This window comes from Typopeltis vanoorti, chromosome 7, assembly GCF_054136105.1.
Source record: "Typopeltis vanoorti isolate ZY-2024b chromosome 7, IOZ_Tvanoo_1.0, whole genome shotgun sequence".
Classification (NCBI taxonomy): Eukaryota; Metazoa; Arthropoda; class Arachnida; order Uropygi; family Thelyphonidae; genus Typopeltis; species Typopeltis vanoorti.
In genome coordinates, this window is record NC_143555.1 from 136,059,349 (window position 1) to 136,080,204 (window position 20,856).

General features: G+C 37.5%; 1 protein-coding gene across 1 annotated transcript in view; it reads right to left on the reverse strand.

Annotated features, from left to right (window-relative positions):
- LOC150105101 (juvenile hormone acid O-methyltransferase-like) overlaps positions 1-20,856 on the reverse strand; it is a 173,616-nt gene that overhangs the window by 130,437 nt on the left and 22,323 nt on the right. The window lies entirely within an intron of this gene.

The window sequence follows — 20,856 nt, forward strand, 5'->3', positions numbered from 1 at the left end:
CTTAGAACAGCAAAACCTGTGCTTTAAAGTTCTCCTAATTTTCAATAATGTTCCAGGACACAATGCTGAAGCCCTCATAACATTGCATCCAAATGTAGAGGTTTTATTCCTCCCACCTAACACCACTTCCTTAATCCAACCAATGGATCAAGAGATCATAAAAACATTCAAAGCCTATTATGTCAGGCATGTTTACACTGCTGCAAATAAAGCACTAGATGAAGTAAAGCATGACACGCTAATGGCAATTAGCGTGTCATGCTAATGGAAGCGATTCACACGCTAATGGAAGCAATTCAACATAAGCCACTGCATAGAAATGATTAAACTCACATGGGAACAAGTGAATTCATCAACATTGAATGCTTGCTGGCATCAGCTCTGGCCAGAAGTTGTCAACAATTTTAAAGGATTTTCATCGATTGAAAATGAAGCCAAAGAAATCATACAAATTGCAAAAGTAATTGGCGGCGAAGGATTTTCAGATATGGAAGGAGGAGAAGTCGAATTAATCAAAAATGACGATCATGAAATGACGAATGAAGAATTGGATGATCTTGTAACACCAGCTGACAGTGAAAGTAGCGATACTGAAGAAGATAAAGCACCTTTAACTTACAAGAAGTTAAACGAATTGTTAAAAAAGGCACAGGAACTGTCTGATTTTGGAATGGAGATTGACCCAAATGAAGAAAGAAGAGGACACGTTATGAAAGGCATTGAAAAACTCTGCGCTCCTTACCGTGAAACTTTTAAAGAGTTGCATCAGTCATTGTCCCAAGCAAAAATCACTAGCTTTTTAAAAAAATAATTGTATCATGTACCTACTTATTAAGCAGTAATAAAAATCCTTTCAATTAATATTTATTTCATTTTTCTCTTTTAATTACAACAATATTTAGTTTAGTTTAAATTATACATACATACTTTCTTAATTTGAACTATACCTAACACATTTTTTTCCATAGAAAATTAACTTTGTGGAACGCGATTTTGACGTGTGTGTGCAATGTATTAATGACGTAACCCCCAAGTTCGGCAAGCATTTACTGTACTACGTGGCCTGAAGACACAATCAAAAAAACTACTTCCGCACTACGCTCGTTCATCGAGAATTCACGGTCTACCAAAAATACACAAACAAAACATACCACTCCTCCAATAGTTGAAAGTATAGATAGCTAGATGATAATTCAGGCTTGAGTGTTGCCAAGAAATTAGTGGCAACACTCAAGGAGTTGGTAGGTCATCCCTCTCTTATATCAGAAACACACACAACACTTCATAAACATAATCAAAGACATTACATTAGAAAAAGATGATTTATTAGTCAGTTTTGACGTCTCTGCCCTCTTTACGAATGTCCCAATCAACGACACAATACTTCTTTTAGATAACAAATTCCCTCCAGATATCACGGCGCTCTTTGCGCATGTATTACTTATTTATTTTGTTTGGCAAAATGTTTACTACCTACAAAAAGAAGGCACAGCCATGGGCTCGCCATTACCCCCCCCCCATTTGCTAACTTTTATATGGAACATTGAGCAAATGCCCTAGATTCCTCTCCTTTAAAATCGAAAGTCTGCCTTAGTTATATTGACAATGTTTTCACGATCTGGTCCCATGGCATCCAGACACTTTCCTTAGCCACCTAAAGAAACAGCACAAATGCATACAGTTCACAATTGAGATTGAAAAACATAATACACTTATGTTTCTAGATACACTTGTCACATGTCTTCTTTCTAGGAGTCTTTCCTTCACTGTTTACCAGAAACCGACACATACTGGCCAATATATACACATACCTACCACCACCACTGAACACAAAAACTAGGTGTCATTAATACTCTAAAAAACAAGGCTTTGAAGATGCGTGGAAAAATAAGCGGCATAAAAACTCTCATTTTACAAAAGAAGAAATGTGTCTTATTCTTTCCCTAGGGAGCACATTCACTAAATTTCGTAGGATTCACTAAATTTCGTTAGCACATTCACTAAATTTCGTTGTTGCCAAAATCAACCCAGATGTTATAATGTTTTTTGGGAATATAGAGAGCTTCTATTCTTTCTTTGCTCACAGTCTTGCAAGCTTCCCAGCTTGCAAGACTGTGAGTACTGAAAAAACACATACCACTATCTCTTCAAAGTCTTTCAGAAACAAGGTAGAGTTAAAGAATTCAAGCTGTGCACCCAATGGTTAGACATTATCCTGCTATACTTGCTGTGTTAGATGTCGTTATCGGAGAGACGGACACAGAATTAACTCCTTCAAGACTGAACACAATTAAAGGCTTGAAAAAATATTTCAGATCTTATAAAGGTATGCTAATGACAATGTTTTGGCACAAAATATCAGCAAATATTGACAATAAGAACATTATTATACAAACTAAACAAATATCTCTCGAGGTCGAGTTTGCACTTATAAGAGAATTAGTGCAAGAGATATACAACACTTACGTGACTTGTGGGAAAATGTTGTGGAAGAAGCAAAAGTAGTTGCTGAAGCAATCAGTGTGCAACTTCCATTTTGCGAAATTCGAGAAACTACTATAGACACTGAACAAGGTTTCAAAATTTTTGTAATTTATCCAGTATTGGATTTCATGAATGATTTAAAAACAAGGTTTGAAGCAGCAGATGTGTGAATTATTCTCACCTACTTTAAATTTCCACAACTTGGACGATGGTCAACTTATCACAAAAGTAGAAAAACTTGTGAATATGTATGAAAAAGATCTGTCAGAAGAGTTACAGAATAAAATTCTTCACCTTAAAAGTATTCATCAGATAGTTTTTGGCACAGAAACAAGTCTGGTGAGACTTCTGAATGCAATTTATGACAAAAAACCTGCAAGGTATATTTGCCAATATCTGCTTCATCATTTAACTATTTTGCACAATACCAGTTTCTTCAGCTGAGAGATCATTCAGAAGACTGGCCAATTCATTGAAAACATGGCAAAGAAGCACAAGTAATCAAGAACGACTTACCATATATTATTGCGTATAATGCAAAAAATTTATGATAAAAAATACTCAAGTTAGGAGTTCGCATTATATGCAGATCTTAAAAAATATAACATCTTATTAGACTTGCACACACAATATACAGGGTGTTCGGGATAAATTTGACATATTTATAATTAATTATATTTTCCCGTAAGTTACATGTATTAACACACACTTCTCTTCATTTAAAAGTTTGGACCCTTCTTCATTCATATACAAGATGTCAGAAAGGATGGATAGCTGGAACCCACCTGAATCATGGAAGAGAATAACTTGTATCATGATGATTCGTGCCCGCCATCAAAATAAGGATATTACGACTGCTGCCCAATGCTCCCTGAATACAGTAAAAACAATCAGGCATGAACTAGAGACTTGCAATGGTGACTACGAGGATGTAGCAAGAAGAAAGATCCCTAGCAGACGATCTGATTGCGTTCGTACAGCAGAATTCCTGGCAAATCTGCAGGAACAGGTGTTGAAGAACCCTGGCATTGGAATTCGGGCTTTGTTCGTGGAGTTGCTAACTGTAGTCAAGCCCTGGATAACAAGGGTAGCCAATGGTAGGCCGTATGTATGGCAGCAGGATTCGGCCCCTTGCCACACCTCTGGGAAAAGTCAAAAATGGTTGTCTGAAAATTTCTACGACTTCACCAGTCCAAATGTTTGGCCTCCAAACTCCCCAGACCTTAACCCCATGGATTATTTTGTATGGGGCGCAGTTGAAAAAGACACCAATCGCACTTCCAGTAATACAAAAGCCCAGTTAATGGATAAAATTAAAACAGTTTTTGCGGCCCTTCCCAGGGAGACTGTAGCATCAGCTTGTTCGAGGTTCCGAAGCAGAATTGAAGCTGTGATCGATGCTAATGGTGGTTATTTTGAGTAAATCTTGTTGATAGTATTGTAATTAACTCTGCCTGTAATGTTTTTTTGTCAATTCATTAAATTTAATAGATACAAAGAAGATTTTCTTTTTCCTTACGAAACTGTCAAATTTATCCCGAACACCCTGTATATACTACCTAATGCTTATGCAACCAAATCTACTTGACCCACTTGCATTCGGTGACCGAGAGCACATCATATCTGTGCACAAAGCCAATAATGTAAGTAGTGCTAATATCACACCCCCTTAGCGGGATATTAGCACTACTTATTCGTTAAACAAACCAACCTGAAAATGAGCCAACAGAAACATAAACATTCATCTTTTGAAGCAGGATTTAAATTGCGTATCGTGCAGTTTGCAGAAGAACATAATAACAGTGTTGGTATGAGAGAGTAGCATAGAGTAATATTAGACTATGGGGTAAGCAAAAAGAGTCTTGAAAAAATCCCCAAAACGAAACGTTCCTGTCGTGGAGATGTAGCATCCTTTCTAGAACTCGAAGAAGAACTAAATGAATGGATTTTGATGCAACCAGAAGATGGCATTATAGTAACAAGAAATGCAATTCGTTTTAGAGCTCTACAACTCAAGAATGCTAAATCCAAGGACACAGCAGGTATTTCATCTTTTCTTGCTTCGCCTGGGTGGTACAACAGATGTATGGAACGCAAAGCACTAACATTACGATACGAACAAAAATTGTGCAACCTTCCACGTTGCAGTGGATTCCGTTACGTACAAGTCATCCAACTGTACAACAAGGAACCAGCAGACAGGGCCATTGGTGAGTTACTGCCAATGTGACTACTTCGAAGGAATTGAGTAAAGAAAGACAGCTGAAACGACAAGGAAGTCTTGCCATATCCGAGGAAAGATCAGCCATAAAACCAAGGGACAACTTCGCTAAGGAGATTAACCGGTAAGGCAAATATTTCTTACCCTATATGTATAAGAAGTGCTGTATAAACCAGTGTGAACAAAGAGAAAAGGGAAAACCTTAAGCATAGCCCTGCTTGACCCAACTAGGAGACCCGTTTATGACTGAATGTCTTGTTGGGACCTTCCTGCTGTGACTTATGAAAGTGTGTATGTGTAAACTTTTAATGGAACAGTTCAAGAAACGAAGTGTTATATGAAATGATTGAAGGTTGATTGAAGATACTACTTTGTACATTCAGCCTGTGAATTGCATAAATCTTATAACAAGGAGATTAACTCTCATAAAATTTGTAACTAATAAGATTGAGCAAAAATATCATGTATAAATTTGAACAATTTAGTATTGCCAGAACTAACATAATGACAGAAGTATCATTCAATCTTAGAGCAAACCACTGAAGTAACATTATTATTATTATTATTCAGGCCTCCATGGAGTCAAAAGACTCATCGTGAGAGGTCCTTCCTAAGAACACAGTCTGTCAAGACTCATCGAGGGGAGGTTGCCCCTAAGAAACACAAAATCTATCATACCACTCCTTAAACTCATGACCGTTCTCGCCCTCACCACTCTATCAGGCAATGCATTCCACGGCTCAACCACCCTCCATGCAAAGAAACCACTCCTCTTGCTCACAGTTTCCTTTCGTAACTTCCAGGGATGGCCTCTTGTCATCACTGATTCCCGTTGTTCAACCAAGTGAAAGAATTCCCCAGTGTCAACCCTGTAACCACCTCTCAACAGTTTAAAAGTCTCAATCATATCACCTCTCTCTCTCTCTTCTATCCACCAAACTGTGCAGTCACATTCCCCCAGCCAATTCTCATAACTATCCTTGTACAGTCCTGAGACCATCTTTGTCATCTGTCTTTGTATCTTTTCCACAGTTAATTTATACCCTTCAAATCCTGGGGACCAAATCTGAGAACAATAATCCAAGTGTGGTCTGATCAGACTTATACAATGGAATGATAACCCTCTTATCTCTGCAGGTCAGTGTCCTTCTCATAATTGCAGCAATCCTCTGTGTTACCTTCACCACCTTTGCAACATGTCCCCTAAACTTCAGGTTTCTATCAATCATCAACCCCAGATCTCTTGTCTCCCCAACTTCCTCGAGTATAACTCCTCCCATAGCATAGAGTATGCAGCATCCCATCAATGTTTCCCAAACTTCAAGACCTTACATTTTGCTGCATTAAACTGACACCCCCATTCATTTGCCAATCTATCTAGCTTATTCAAATTCTCTTGCAGGGCTACCACATCTGCACTATTATTAATAATCCTTCCCAGCTTCGCATCATCTGCAAAAAACTGAATATCCCCTTGCAATGTTATTGATATAAAGGTTAAACAATATAGGTCCTAGTATTGTGCCCTGTGGGACCCCACTTGTAACATTATGTCTCCTTGAAACTGCTCCATCATACACAACTCTGTGATACCTATCAGACACTAATCCTGAATCTAGTTGACCAATCTGACATCCATAACCATGTGCTGCAACTTAAATATCAGGTTATCGTGTAGCACCCTGTCGAATGCCTTTGCTAAGTCTAAGAAAATTGCAGTACATGCCTTTCCCTCATCTAATGTTCTTGTAACTTTATTATAAAAGGCTAGCATATTGCTAAAACAAGAGCGCCCTCTCACAAATCCATGTTGACTCTCACAGATAACATTACCCTCATCTGCCCAGTGCTGTATACGGTCCCTCACTACTTTCTCCAAGATCTTAACAACTAGTGATGACACACAGACTGGTCTATAATTAGACATTTCCAGTCTGTTACCACCCTTATGCAATGGCACTATCTTACCTTCCTTTCATTCCCTGGGCTCCTTTGCCGAAGCCAGACTTTCATTGAAAAGCCAGGTTAAAGGCACTATCAGTTCCCTAGCACATTCTCTGAAAACTCATGGTGAAATACCATCCAGTCCAAAAGCTTTATTGACATCCAGAGTTCTCAGTATCTGAAACACACTCTCCTCCTGCACCTCTAAACCTTGAACCTGCCCTATCCCTCTAGCATTAAAACTGACTCCTCCAGATTGAAATACTCCAATAAAGTGGTCATTGAACAATTCCACTATGTCCTCTGCATCAGTCACTCTATTCCCATTTTTATCCCACAATATCATTCTTCCACAGTCATTTCTCCTCCTACTGGCCACATAGCTAAAAAATTCCCTAGGATTTTCTTTGGATCTTAGGGCCAATCTCCTCTCATATTCCAGTTTCGCTTTCCTTACCACACTAGTCACTCTTCTGGCCAGTGGCTTATATTCTTCACGCATCCTCTCTTCACCTGTCTCCTTATATCTCTTCCATAGCCTCTTTTTCACATGCAATTCCTGTTTAATATTGTTTGTCATCCACTTTACTCCAAATTGTGTCCTCTTCTTCACTCATGGTATACAACTTACCATTGCTGCTAACAAATATTCTTTCACAATTTCCCATGCACTAACGATATCCCGGCCTTCCAATTCTTCCCTCCATGAAACTTCCCGTGTGCCTTTAACCTGGCTTTTCAGTGAAAGTCTGGCTTCGGCAAAGGTGCCCAGGAAATGGAAGGAAGGCAAGATAGTGCCATTGCATAAGGGTGGTAACAGACTGGAAATGTTTAATTATAGACCAGTCTGTGTGTTATCAGTAGTTGTTAAAATCTTGGAGAAAGTAGTGAGGGACCATATACAGCACTGGGCAGATGAGGGTAATGTTATCTGTGAGAGTCAGCATGGATTTGTGAAAGGGCGCTCTTGTTTTAGCAAATTTTAAATAATGCTTCTGAGTTATGATTGCATAACCCTATATTTTAAGAGGTACGTAAGAAAGATTGAACGAGTTCATTGCATGTGTGCAGAAATGTATTTCATGTATATTATAATTAGTAGTATTAAAATGCATTGTTTTAGATCAAAGTTTGTGTGTTCTGTTAAACAAGACTGACTTACCACTTATTAAAATTTCGAACCCGTGTAAGTGAAGGGGGAAACATTTGTGTAAGAAAAAAAAGGGGGGGGAGCCGCGACTGCATACCACTGTTCCCGTTACTAAGTATTATTGTAAATATAGTCATTAAGGTATTCCTAAGAATCAGGAAATAGTCGCTGGCTGGCACAGTCGTTTAAAATTAAATAAATTTGCCGGAACTACCTCCTGGTACAAGTAAGAGATAGCTAGATAAAAGAAAGCGAGAAAATATAGAATAGAACAGAGAACCAAAAGACATAACAGTGGCATTAGTAATGCACTGGATGGTACACAGGACAATTTGTTGTATGAGAACTCAGATTCTGATTTATAAGAGGTTTCAAGTGTCTCTTCATTTAGCTCTGGAGATGAATTTCTGGGTTTTGACGAAGAAGATTAAAAGGTGGGTACTCTTTCCTAGTTACATTAGGTATTTGTTGAAAGTAGACCTACATATTACTTTATATCTGAAATACTGTAAATTCATTATAATATTCAGTGATAAAGTTTTTTCCTAAAAAATGTGTACAAAAAAGGGGTACGTCTTATATGCAGGAAAATATGGTATACAACATTCAAATAATTTTTTCTGTAAATAAATTTGATATAAGTTGAAATATTTTTACTTATTTACCCTTTTTGTATATTGCTAATAAATTTAACGGAGTATGATACATACTAGTTTTTTCTTGGAAAGCAATAAATATTTGACCTGGCGTATAAGTCGACCTAAAAAATTTAGTGCTTTTTTTCCAATGCTGAAAAGTCGACTTATACGCCGGAACATAAGGTATTTAAGAAAAAAAAAAAAAAAAAAAAAAAAAAAAAAAAAAAAAATTGTCTTAACATAATTTATGTGTATAGTGCATATGTGTATAGGACAGACACCAAGTGGTGCAGTATCAGTAAGCAGCTATGAAACAGTCTCCTGCATTAAAAAATTTTTAAGATGGTTAATTGCGAATTAGCATGCTAAATTTAGTTGTGTCATGTACCGTATCAATTACACTACAAGATAATATAACTGATAATTGTGTGCCCCTTATTAGTATCCTAAACAGTGTATGAAAAAGTATCTCCAAACCTAAGATCTGGCAATTGTAATTCATAATAGTCGTAAATAATTCGTAAATGTGGGTACAATGTGAGTAAGTAGAACAAAGAGATAGAAAATTAACTTACTGCTAATCTTAGAAGATGGTGATGCACTGCGAAGTATGCAAGGAAACAGCCATTGATAACACGACTATTATGAATCTAGTAGTAAGACTTATACGTTGGTTAGACATAACTGGTAATTAATTTACGGAATTGACAACGCATATAAAGTAAATTAATTAAAGATAACTTTAATGAATCACTTCTATATTTCGGCAATGTCACATTGCCATCTTCGGGAACATAAAGATATGGTATGTGCACTAAGGAACTAACAAAGCAAATGAGGAAGAAAATAAGAACTAATTTTGTTCCTAAAGTCCTAATGGTGCCCTCTTGCGGGCTAATTTGGTAGTCTTGGCAGTTGGGCTGAAGTTCTCAAAATGAAAGTCTCCCAAATTTGGGGCAGTTTCATGCACCCAAATTTGTTGAGGTTAGGAACGTTTTTTAGAGCTGCTGAAGATTCTTTGAATAGTCTTTCGTATTTAAACTTGCTGCGATGGATTATTTTTGTTTTCTTCCAACGAATTTTATGGTGGGTATCTAAGGCATGGTCTGCCAGCCCAGAGCGGCTGTACTGGTGGAACCGGATGTAGTCTTGGTGTTCTGAAATCCTGATATTTGTTGTTCTGCCTGTTTGGCCAAAGTAGGACAATTTGCAGCTGCAAGGGACCTGGTATACACCAGGTAGGTCTAGGGGAAGTGGTTGGTCTTTGGTAGAGCGGATAAGGGATGCCAACTTTTTATATGGTCTGTAACAGGAAGTAAGGTCATATTTTTTGAGGATATTAGTTATTTTTTCAGAGGTGCCCTGGATGTAGGGGATAGTGATAGACTTGGTGTAGTCTTTATTGTGGAGGGGGGGAGGGGGGTTGTGGTTTACAGGTTTTAGTATTTTTTGGATTTTTTTGGGGTTGTAGCCATTGGCTAAGAAAGTGTTGAGGATGTGGTTTAGTTCCATAGTCAGGGCCTTGTCATCTGAGCAGATTAATTTTGCCCTGTTAAATAGTGTTTTTATCACCCCATATTGTTGTGAGGGGGGTTGGTGGGATTGCTGGTGAATGTATCTGCCAGTGTGGGTGGGTTTTCTGTAAACAGAGAAAACCAAAGATCCATCAAGCTGGCGGGTGATTAAAGTGTCTAGGAAGGGGAGGGTGTTGTTTTCCTCTTTTTCTAAGGTGAACTGGACTCTGGGATGTTGGTTGTTTAAGTGTGTTAGGAAGGAGTGGAGTGTATCTGAGCCATGTGGCCAAATAGCAAACACATCATCCACATAACGAAGCCAAATAGTGGGTTTTTGTGGGGCGGAGTTTAAGGCTTTCTCTTCAAATGTCTCCATAAAGAAATTGGCCAAGGGTGGGGAAAGTGGTGAACCCATGGCTGTCCCCTCTATCTGTTTGTAGAACTTTCCTTGCCAAACGAAATAGCCTGAGTTCATTGTGAACTGAAATAGGGCTGAGATATCGGGAGGAAACTTGGCTTGGATGAGCTCAAAGGTTTCTTTGAGTGGGACATTAGTGAATAGGGAGGAGACGTCAAAACTGACCATTATGTCAGTGTGTTGGAGTGTGAGGTTTTCTATACTGGCTTTAAAGTGGGCCGAGTTTTTTATGTTTGATGGTGTGTTGCCAGTGTAGTGTGTGAGCGTTTTGGCTAAATGTTTGGCTAATTTATATGTGGGGGAATCAATGCCATCCACTATGGGACGTAATGGCACATTTTGTTTATGTATTTTTGGGAGTCCATATAATCGGGGGGGTCTAGAGTTATAAGGTTTAAGTTTGTTGGTGACTTCCACAGGCCAAGAAGTGACTTCCTTAAGGAGTCTGTGGATAGTTCTGATCTGAGAGTTGGTCGGATTATATTCAATGGGGAGGTAAGTAGTACGGTCTCGTATTAAAGAATTTAGCTTACCTTTGTAGTCTTTTTGATTGAGTACCACAGTGGAGCTTCCCTTATCAGCTTTGGTGATTACTATTTTTTTGTTGTTTTTTAATTCTTGTAGGGCTGTATATTCGTTTTTGGATAAGTTGGATTTTGGAGGTTTGGCTTTCGTGAGAACACCGACTACATCCAGTCTCACGTTGTTGGCGATGTGGTTAGGCAGGTTGCGAATTCCACGCTCTATTTGGATCATGATTTCTTCAGCAGGTATCCTTTTTGGAGCTAGGGCGAAATTGTGACCACGTGAAAGTGCGGTGAGTGCTTCAGGCTTTAAAACTGCCGACGAGAGGTTGACTACTGTGTTGAGTGGTGGCTGGGGTACAGAAGTAGAAGTCTTTGTCAGGTTTTCGTATTTTTTCACGTGTCGACTACGTACTTTTTCGAATTCCTTTCTTGCCGATGTGCATGAGATGTCATGAAGTATCGACCATAGATCAAGGCCGAGTGTGTTAGAAAGCTCTTCCACTAGCGCCCTTAATCACCCGCCAGCTTGATGGATCTTTGGTTTTCTCTGTTTACAGAAAACCCACCCACACTGGCAGATACATTCACCAGCAATCCCCCCCCCCCCCTCACAACAATATGGGGTGATAAAAACACTATTTAAACAGGGCAAAATTAATCTGCTCAGATGACAAGGCCCTGACTATGGAACTAAACCACATCCTCAACACTTTCTTAGCCAATGGCTACAACCCCAAAAAAATCCAAAAAATACTAAAACCTGTAAACCACAACCCCCTCCCCCCCCTCCACAATAAAGACTACACCAAGTCTATCACTATCCCCTACATCCAGGGCACCTCTGAAAAAATAACTAATATCCTCAAAAAATATGACCTTACTTCCTGTTACAGACCATATAAAAAGTTGGCATCCCTTATCCGCTCTACCAAAGACCAACCACTTCCCCTAGACCTACCTGGTGTATACCAGGTCCCTTGCAGCTGCAAATTGTCCTACTTTGGCCAAACAGGCAGAACAACAAATATCAGGATTTCAGAACACCAAGACTACATCCGGTTCCACCAGTACAGCCGCTCTGGGCTGGCAGACCATGCCTTAGATACCCACCATAAAATTCGTTGGAAGAAAACAAAAATAATCCATCGCAGCAAGTTTAAATACGAAAGACTATTCAAAGAATCTTCAGCAGCTCTAAAAAACGTTCCTAACCTCAACAAATTTGGGTGCATGAAACTGCCCCAAATTTGGGAGACTTTCATTTTGAGAACTTCAGCCCAACTGCCAAGACTACCAAATTAGCCCGCAAGAGGGCACCATTAGGACTTTAGGAACAAAATTAGTTCTTATTTTCTTCCTCATTTGCTTTGTTAGTTCCTTAGTGCACATACCATATCTTTATGTTCCTGAAGATGGCAATGTGACATTGCCGAAATATAGAAGTGATTCATTAAAGTTATCTTTAATTAATTTACTTTCTATGCGTTGTCAATTCCGTAAATTAATTACCAGTTACGACTATTATGAAGTTTGTAAACTTCAACTGTAACAACTATCATTTTTACTGCATAGGACTGAGTGAAAGTTAGTACAAAACATAAGCAAACTGGAAATATATTCCATCCAAATTTTGAGAGAAACCAAACTCACAGCAGTTTTTTGTCCCAAAAAGCCTGAATTTTTTTTTTTTTGCATTTGCCTGCAGGCATTCTAGTGCATGCAGGAAATTGAGTCACTCGGCCCTGACAGCAGTGCGGCTATGTCCATTGCTAGCTTAATGAGTATGACTGCAACTTAAAGAAGGAGGAAAGTGAACTAAAAAGTTCTGCTGAATACATATCCTGCCAACAGCTTCCATAATGCACAAGCAAAGAAGCCGAAACATATTATTGTAAAATTCAGGTCAAAGGAGACTAGGGATATATGGCTAGAAGGCACAAGAACATAAAATACAAAATAAGTACTAGAGATATAAGTGGTAATTTTAAAGATGGCAAAATATACTTGAACGAACATTTCAGTGCAAACATGAAGCATCTACTGTATACAGCAAAAAAAAAAAAAAATAGAAACAGGATAAACACTATATGTACCTCTGGATCAAGGATGGTAAACTTTTCATGGTTATCGGTGATCAGAATTCATCTTAAATATTATGGAAACAATTACCATTAGTAGATGTTTACATAATTTTTATGTAAACTCATGAATTCTGATCACCGTGTAACTACAAAGGAAAGGATTCTAATAATCTATGGAGATGTTACCCACAAACGTTGCTATTATTACATAAGTATATGTGTTTCACTTTTCATCAAATTGGTTGGCTATTTTGAAGGGTGTAGATACAGCAATTTTATTCCTAACTGCATCAAACTGGAAAAAAAAAAAAAAAATACTTCCACCAAAGCACTTTGTCTATGCACATACAGAGAAAGCAATACTTAGGGAACAAATTCAAACAGCCCACAGAAACCTAGCAATGACCCAAAATCAAATTTTAAATTTATAATCTGAACTCTCTAATTATATGAATCCAAATATTTTGAATGTGCTTGAAAGAATCACTGATAATTCAGGTAAACATATTCTGAAAAGCAATAAAGAAAAACTTAAGGCTAAATTTCATATTTTAAAACAATGCCAAGTGAGACAAGGAGTAACCAACCACATACAGGCAATGTTCATGTGATCAACCTATCTAGCCACACCCTAAATAACGGTGAACTTGTATTACTTAACCTCGCGTTAGTGAGGTGGGGTGTCACAGACCCTAAAGATTTTAAATTTATTAACTTTTTAATAACGCATGGCAGTGAGTCATGCCTCAGTATAGCTCCCCCTCCCCTCCCGTAACCCTCTACTCGATGCCATAGATGACAGGCTGTTGCACGCAAGCAAGTTTAGTGTGCAGAGGTGTAAAGTGTGCTGGGGGTCCACCAGATCCCACCTTACCAAAAGTATGACTATATTTACTTCCAAAACGTAAGTTGTTTTCATCTATATTCTACTAAAATATTATCATTACTTCTATATCTTCTATATTTTTTACATACCAACTATAAGCAAATACGTTTTTGTAAATATTTAGAAGGTATTTTGAAAATAATATCGTTTTTTTTTTTTTTTTTTTTTTTACCAGATGAGTTACGAGCAGGAAGAACAGAGGTTATGCGAACTTATAGATGACGCTTTGACAGACAAGGAGCCATTTAGCGAAGATGATGATAGTGAAATTGATTTAGAATTAGTCAGTAACCATGAGTCTGATACAAAACAAGACTATGAGGAAGAATCTTAAACAACACGTAATCTAATATTATTATTACCATCCCAAGACCTCATGGAGTCAAAGACTCATCTGGGAGGTCCTTTTATCAAACACACAGCTCACAATACCATTTTTTTTTTAACACGTTCAAACTCTTTGCAGACACCACATTCTCAGGCAAGATTTCCCATCATTCACAACTCTGCACGAAAAAAAACCTGCCTCTCACTCCCCTACTCACACCCTCTTTATACAGTTTCTAGGGATGACCTCTGGTTCTCCCCTTATCTCCCACTATTCTCTGTAAAACTTCTCCAGCATTGATACTATAACAACCGCTTACCAACTTGTAGGTCTCTATCATATCTCCCCTCTTCCTCCTGTCCACCAGACTCTGCAAATTATATCTTCTTAATCTTTTCTCATACTCGACATTCCAGAGGTCAGAAACTACCTTAGTCAGTCTCTTTTGGACCCTTTCCAACATTTCTTCATCCTTCTGAAAACCCGGTGACCAAATCTGGGCACAATAGTCCATGTATGGCCTAATCAAAGCCTTATACAAAGGAACAAGAATCTCCCTACTTCTACACGCCAGTGTCTCTGCATCATTCCCAGAAGCCTTTGTGTTGTTTTCACAATTTTGGCAATGTGTCCCCTAAATTTTAGATCCTTATCCACCATCACCCCCAGATCTCTCATTTCCTCTACCTACAACAATATATTCTCACCAAGCATAAATTCTGCATCCAATCTTTGTTTTCTAAATTTTAAAACCTTACATTTTGCAACATTGAACTAGCATCCCCATTTCCGTGCCAATCACTCAATCTATTCAAGTCTTCCTGTAAGGTCACAACATCTTCACTACACTTCATGGTTCATCCCAACTTTGCATCATCTGCAAACAACTAAATATCTCCATCCAAATCTTCACCTATATCGTTAATATACAAGTTCAACAGCAACGGACCTAAAACAGACCCCTGAGGCACTCCACTAGTGACTTTCCTTTTCCTGGATATCGCTCCCCCATACACAACTTGTTGATACCTATCAGATAGCCAGTCTCCAATCCAATGCACCAATCTAATATCCAACTCCATCTGCTCAAGTTTGACTGTCAACTTATCATGAGGTACTCTATCAAAAGCCTTTGCGAAATCCAAGTATATTACTGTGTATCCTTTTCCTCTGTCCAAGGAAGCAGTCACTTTATTGTAATGAGTTAAGTAGATTACTAAAACATGACCTCCCTTTAGCAAATCCATGCTGTCCATCAAAGATAATACCATTATTATCAACCCAACTCTGGATCCTAGTTCTCACAAGCTTCTCCAACAACTTAACCACAACACCACACACAGATAGGCCTATAGTTTGATGCTTGAGTTCGATCACCTCCTTTATGAAGTGGCACAATCTTGCCCTCCTTCCACTCCTTAGGAACTTGACCGAGTGCAAGACTCATTAAAAATATTGATTAAAAAGATATGGATTTCTATAATACACTACATTATTCGGGTGGGTCTGTGGGACCCACCTTACCACTTTTGTTACATTTTCCCACCTCACCAGCGCCGAGTTAATAAAGGCTTAACTTCACAGTAGCACCTAGAACTGTTAATAAAATAAGTCTCTTCCAAATAACATAGCTGATAAAATTTGTTTAGAAACCAGCAATGATTTGAATAAAAAGAAAGCCATATCTAGCAATTTTACAAAAACAGAACTAGCTGCAGTCAAGTGATTAAAAGCTAATCAGTATATAACTATAACAAAACTAGACAAAGGTAATGCCATGGTCGTTCTTAACAGATCAACGTACATTTATCAGATGAATCAACTAGTCTCCGATAATAGAACTTATCAACTTGTGAACTATAATCCGACTAACAGGATTAAGAAAAAACAATGAAATTATTCAAGTCTGTCACTTCTTGGACAATGGACACTGTTAAAAACCTATTACCCCATTACACCCAGTCTCCCACAATACATGGTGTTTCCAAGGTACACAAACATAATGTTCCACTTCGAACAATAGTCGAGGATATCAATGCTCCAGGAAAGATTAAACGGCTTAGCTTTGCTATCAATAGAATATGACCTGGCAATGAAAATTGTTCATGATGAGATGATTAAATATTTCGCTAACCATAAAGTGAGGAAGTGGATGAGGCAATAAAAATTCTCTTTTCATTTAATATTTGTATTTTGTACGGTATGTAATATATCAAATTTTGAATTTATTGTACACTTTTTTAAATAAACGTTTAATGTTTTATATGACTTTTTTTATTAAACAAAAGTGATGCACTTTTTTAAGTGGGGGACCGGACCAGAGACTTGTCATGGGCCCGAAGGTTTCTCTCAGTGGCCCTGCATGTGAGAGTATATTTTATGACATTAGAAGTGGGGGGGAGTAAGTAAGTAGATTACAAATGGACTGAAGTAGGATAATAATATTATATATGAGTTTGACATTAAAGAATATAGGCATTTTTACACGAGCTCAAGCAGATACAAAATAACAAAGTAAGAGGGGAAATACATTGAAGGATAAAAGTAATGTTATACACATTAAAGAAACATAAATAAACTAATATAAAAAACTTAAATATAAAGAGCTAAAAAGCTTCATTTCGGCAAAAAAATTATTTAAATTAAGGGGATATTAAATCCCACATTGTTTTAAAACCGAATAAGAAACTCAAAGATTGGAATCAGAGAGTTTCTTGCCGAATATAGTATAGTAAACTATAAAGTATCGGCGATCACTAAGCGTCCGCTAAATGCAAGTGACCCCGCACGTAGTGCAGTACGGGAAATCTCGCAGCAAAGTCGGTAAAGTTCTGATCACTATTCTTAGGTATTTACCATAATGTAAAAACACATTTCCTAGGAAATGTATGCTGTTATTACATTATGGTGGGGAGGTCACCACCCAGACCGGTTTCAGCCTTTTTTGAGGCTTCATCAGTGAGTAGCTAGACCAAGGTAATACCAAAGTGTATAGCGAAAAGAACTTATACTCTGCTATACGAGTTTCCAAACAGGTGCAACCATTAAGTTACTTAAATATAAAGAGCTAAAAAGCTTCAAAATACCTAAGAATAGTGATCAGAACTTTACCGACTTTGCTGCGAGATTTCCCGTACTGCACTACGTGCGGGGTCACTTGCATTTAGCGGACGCTTAGTGATCGCCGATACTTTATAGTTTACTATACTATATTCGGCAAGAAACTCTCTGATTCCAATCTTTGAGTTTCTTATTCGGTTTTAAAACAATGTGGGATTTAATATCCCCTTAATTTAAATAATGTTTTTGTTGCCGAAATGAAGCTTTTTAGCTCTTTATATTTAAGTAACTTAATGGTTGCACCTGTTTGGAAACTCGTATAGCAGAGTATAAGTTCCTTTCGCTATACACTTTGGTATTACCTTGGTCTAGCTACTCACTGATGAAGCCTCGAAAAAGGCTGAAACCGGTCTGGGTGGTGACCTCCCCACCATAATGTAATAACAGCATACATTTCCTAGGAAATGTGTTTTTACATTATGGTAAATACCTAAGAATAGTGATCAGAACTTTACCGACTTTGCTGCGAGATTTCCCGTACTGCACTACGTGCGGGGTCACTTGCATTTAGCGGACGCTTAGTGATCGCCGATACTTTATAGTTTACTATACTATATTCGGCAAGAAACTCTCTGATTCCAATCTTTGAGTTTCTTATTCGGTTTTAAAACAATGTGGATTTAATATCCCCTTAATTTAAATAATATAAAAAAGTTACACCAGCACACAGGATCAATTGGAAAATAACAAAAGTGCTGCACAGAAGCTTTTATACGTCAGATTGTTCTTGGAATCAACAGAAACCTTGAAACATATTCCAAACTTCAACAAGTATGGTTGCATAAATTTGCCAAAGATTTGGGAGAGAGTCATCTTAAGACATAATACCTGCTTTCTCTCCCTCTTTTTATTTTTTCTTTCTCTCAACGTAGATGGTGCCAACAGCATTTAAGTTGAGATTTAGAGTAATTACAACTTTAGTTGTACATTACAATTTTTTAAACTAGTCCCATTGTTATACCACATTGTTGTTGTCTCACATACTGTGACAAACTGTATTTGTGCTCTGAAGATGCTGGACAGAATAGCAGCAAAAACTTGATAAATACCATATTTTTCAGACCATAAGACTCACCTTTTTACATAGAAAAATCGACTGAAAATTGGGGTGCATTTTATTGTGTGAAGGTAACATTAAAATATGAATCTTTACACTGTGCCGAAGCTGTTAGCGAAGTTCAATTACTGGCGCAATATGTTAATAAAATTAGTGAGTACGCCACTGAAGGTAGGTACTTACCTTCAATGGCATACCACCCACATGCAGCGAGATAACCTAAGTTATCTTGCTACATGTGGATGAATCACCAATTTAGAGCACCAATAGTCATTAGTGTGTAAACATATGATTCATTTGAATTATTTTTTATAAATTGTTAAAATTTTTATCTTAAAATTAGAAAAAATGAGTGTAAAACAAAAAACTTTCATATAACGTGAGTTATAAATTAAATGTGATAAATTATGCAAAACGATATGGAAACAGCGCAGCAGAAAGACATTTTGGTCCACCACCAACAGAAAAAATGGTTCGTGAGTGGAGAAAACAAGAGGAACAATTAAAACTGCTATGTAAACAGAAGAAAACATTCTGTTCGCACCTAGAAAAATGGCCAGAATTACAAATGAAAAATTGGGTAACAAATCATCGAAACATGGGAATATTTGTTTCTACAAAAATGATAATTTTTGAAGCGAAATGATGGGCGACTACTAATAGAATTTTAGATTTTATCGGATCACTGCATTGATGCTTTAGATTTATGAAAAGACACGGGTTATGCATGCATACAAAACACACTCCAAAAAATGCTGGCTGACTATGAAGCTAAAATTATAGAATTCCATAGATTTGTTATATCAGCGAGATGGAAATTTAACTTTGAGCTTAATCAAATTGCGAACATGGATGAGGTGCCTCTAACTTTTCATGTTCCTTCAAATCGGACAGTAGATTCAAAAGGCACCAAATCAATAGGTCACAAAAAAACTCACTACACTAAACTCACTAGTTTTAGCTTGTTGCGCAGACGGAACAAAACTACCCCCCATGTTAATATTCAAGAGAAAAACGTTACCGAGAGATGAAATTCCTCATGGCATTATTATCCACGTTCAAGATAAAGGCTGGATGGACGAAACAGGAATGAAATTATGGATACAAGCGGTATGGGCAAAACATCCAGGTGCATTGTTTAAAAAGCCTGCGATGTTAGTGTGGATCAATTCAGAGCGCATAAAACAGGATCAACCAAGAAGCTTCTAAAAGAAATGAATACAGAATTAGCTGTCATTCCTGGAGGCCTTACAAGTCAATTGCAACCCTTGGATAGATCTATTAATAAACCATTCAAAAATTTTATGTGGAAAGAGTGGAACAAATGGATGGTAAAGCCAAATCACAATGTTACAGCAACAGAATATATGAAACAGCCAACAATTTCAGAAGGATTTACCTGGGTGAAAAATTCATGGGAAGCTGTGAAAGAAGAGATGATTATAAAGTCATTTAAGAAATGCAGGATAAGTAATGCAATGGGCAGTACCGAAGATAACACAGTTTTTTAAGGGAGTGACAATAGTTCAGACGAAACTAATACAAACGGTGACATTAACGAGATGAGTGATAGTACCGAGAGTGAAGATGAACTGAATATTGCTAATACAAATGATTGTAACAATAAATAAAAATTAAGTAAGAATTTGTAAATATCTTTATATAAGAAAATATTTTTGTTCTAAAAATTGTCTCATAAATTTGGGGTGCGTCTTATCATCCGAAAAATACGGTAGTTATTTTCTTATCAATCTGTGTTCTCATCTATACCGTTAAAATTAATCAGTATGTACCACGAACACATAAGCCTTTCCACACATTTTAGTAAAACACATGAACACCTGGCTAAACAAATCCCTAGTTGTTTTCGCCAGAGAACCATTGCGAACAACAAAAAGTCAGCTACTGGAACAAATCCTAAAACACAGTCCAACTCAACATCAACAGAGTTCAAGATTGATACTATCAACATAAGAAGCCTGAATGGCAAAGAAATGGAGTTAGCTGAGGAACTGGATAAGTACCAGATAGACATAATCAGGGATGACTGAAACAAAAAAGACAAAAACTGGCGAGATCTTTCTGAGCAATAAATACAAAATGTTATATTCAGGCAATGACAATCAAGGAAAAGGAGTAGCAGCTATAGTATTCAACACTAAATGGAAGACTAAATGGGAAGAGGGCGCTAGTGGGTCAAGCGCTACGAACGTGTTTTGAAGAGCTCCTGATTCAGATAAGTTTTACTAGGAATAATTAAGTATATATGCGTAATTGTTTAAGTAAGAGCGGCTGTAATCGTTGTACGCTACCGATATTATTAGTGTGGGGTTTTTTTCTTGCTTAAACTAAATACGAAAACGTTAACATGAGACCTAGTAACCTGCAGAGAAAAAAAAAAAAAAAAAAAATGGCGGCGGCATTGTCATTCCATGATTTTAATTTGGATTTCAGTCGGTTCGTTAAGTGTGAGGTCTGTTATATGTAT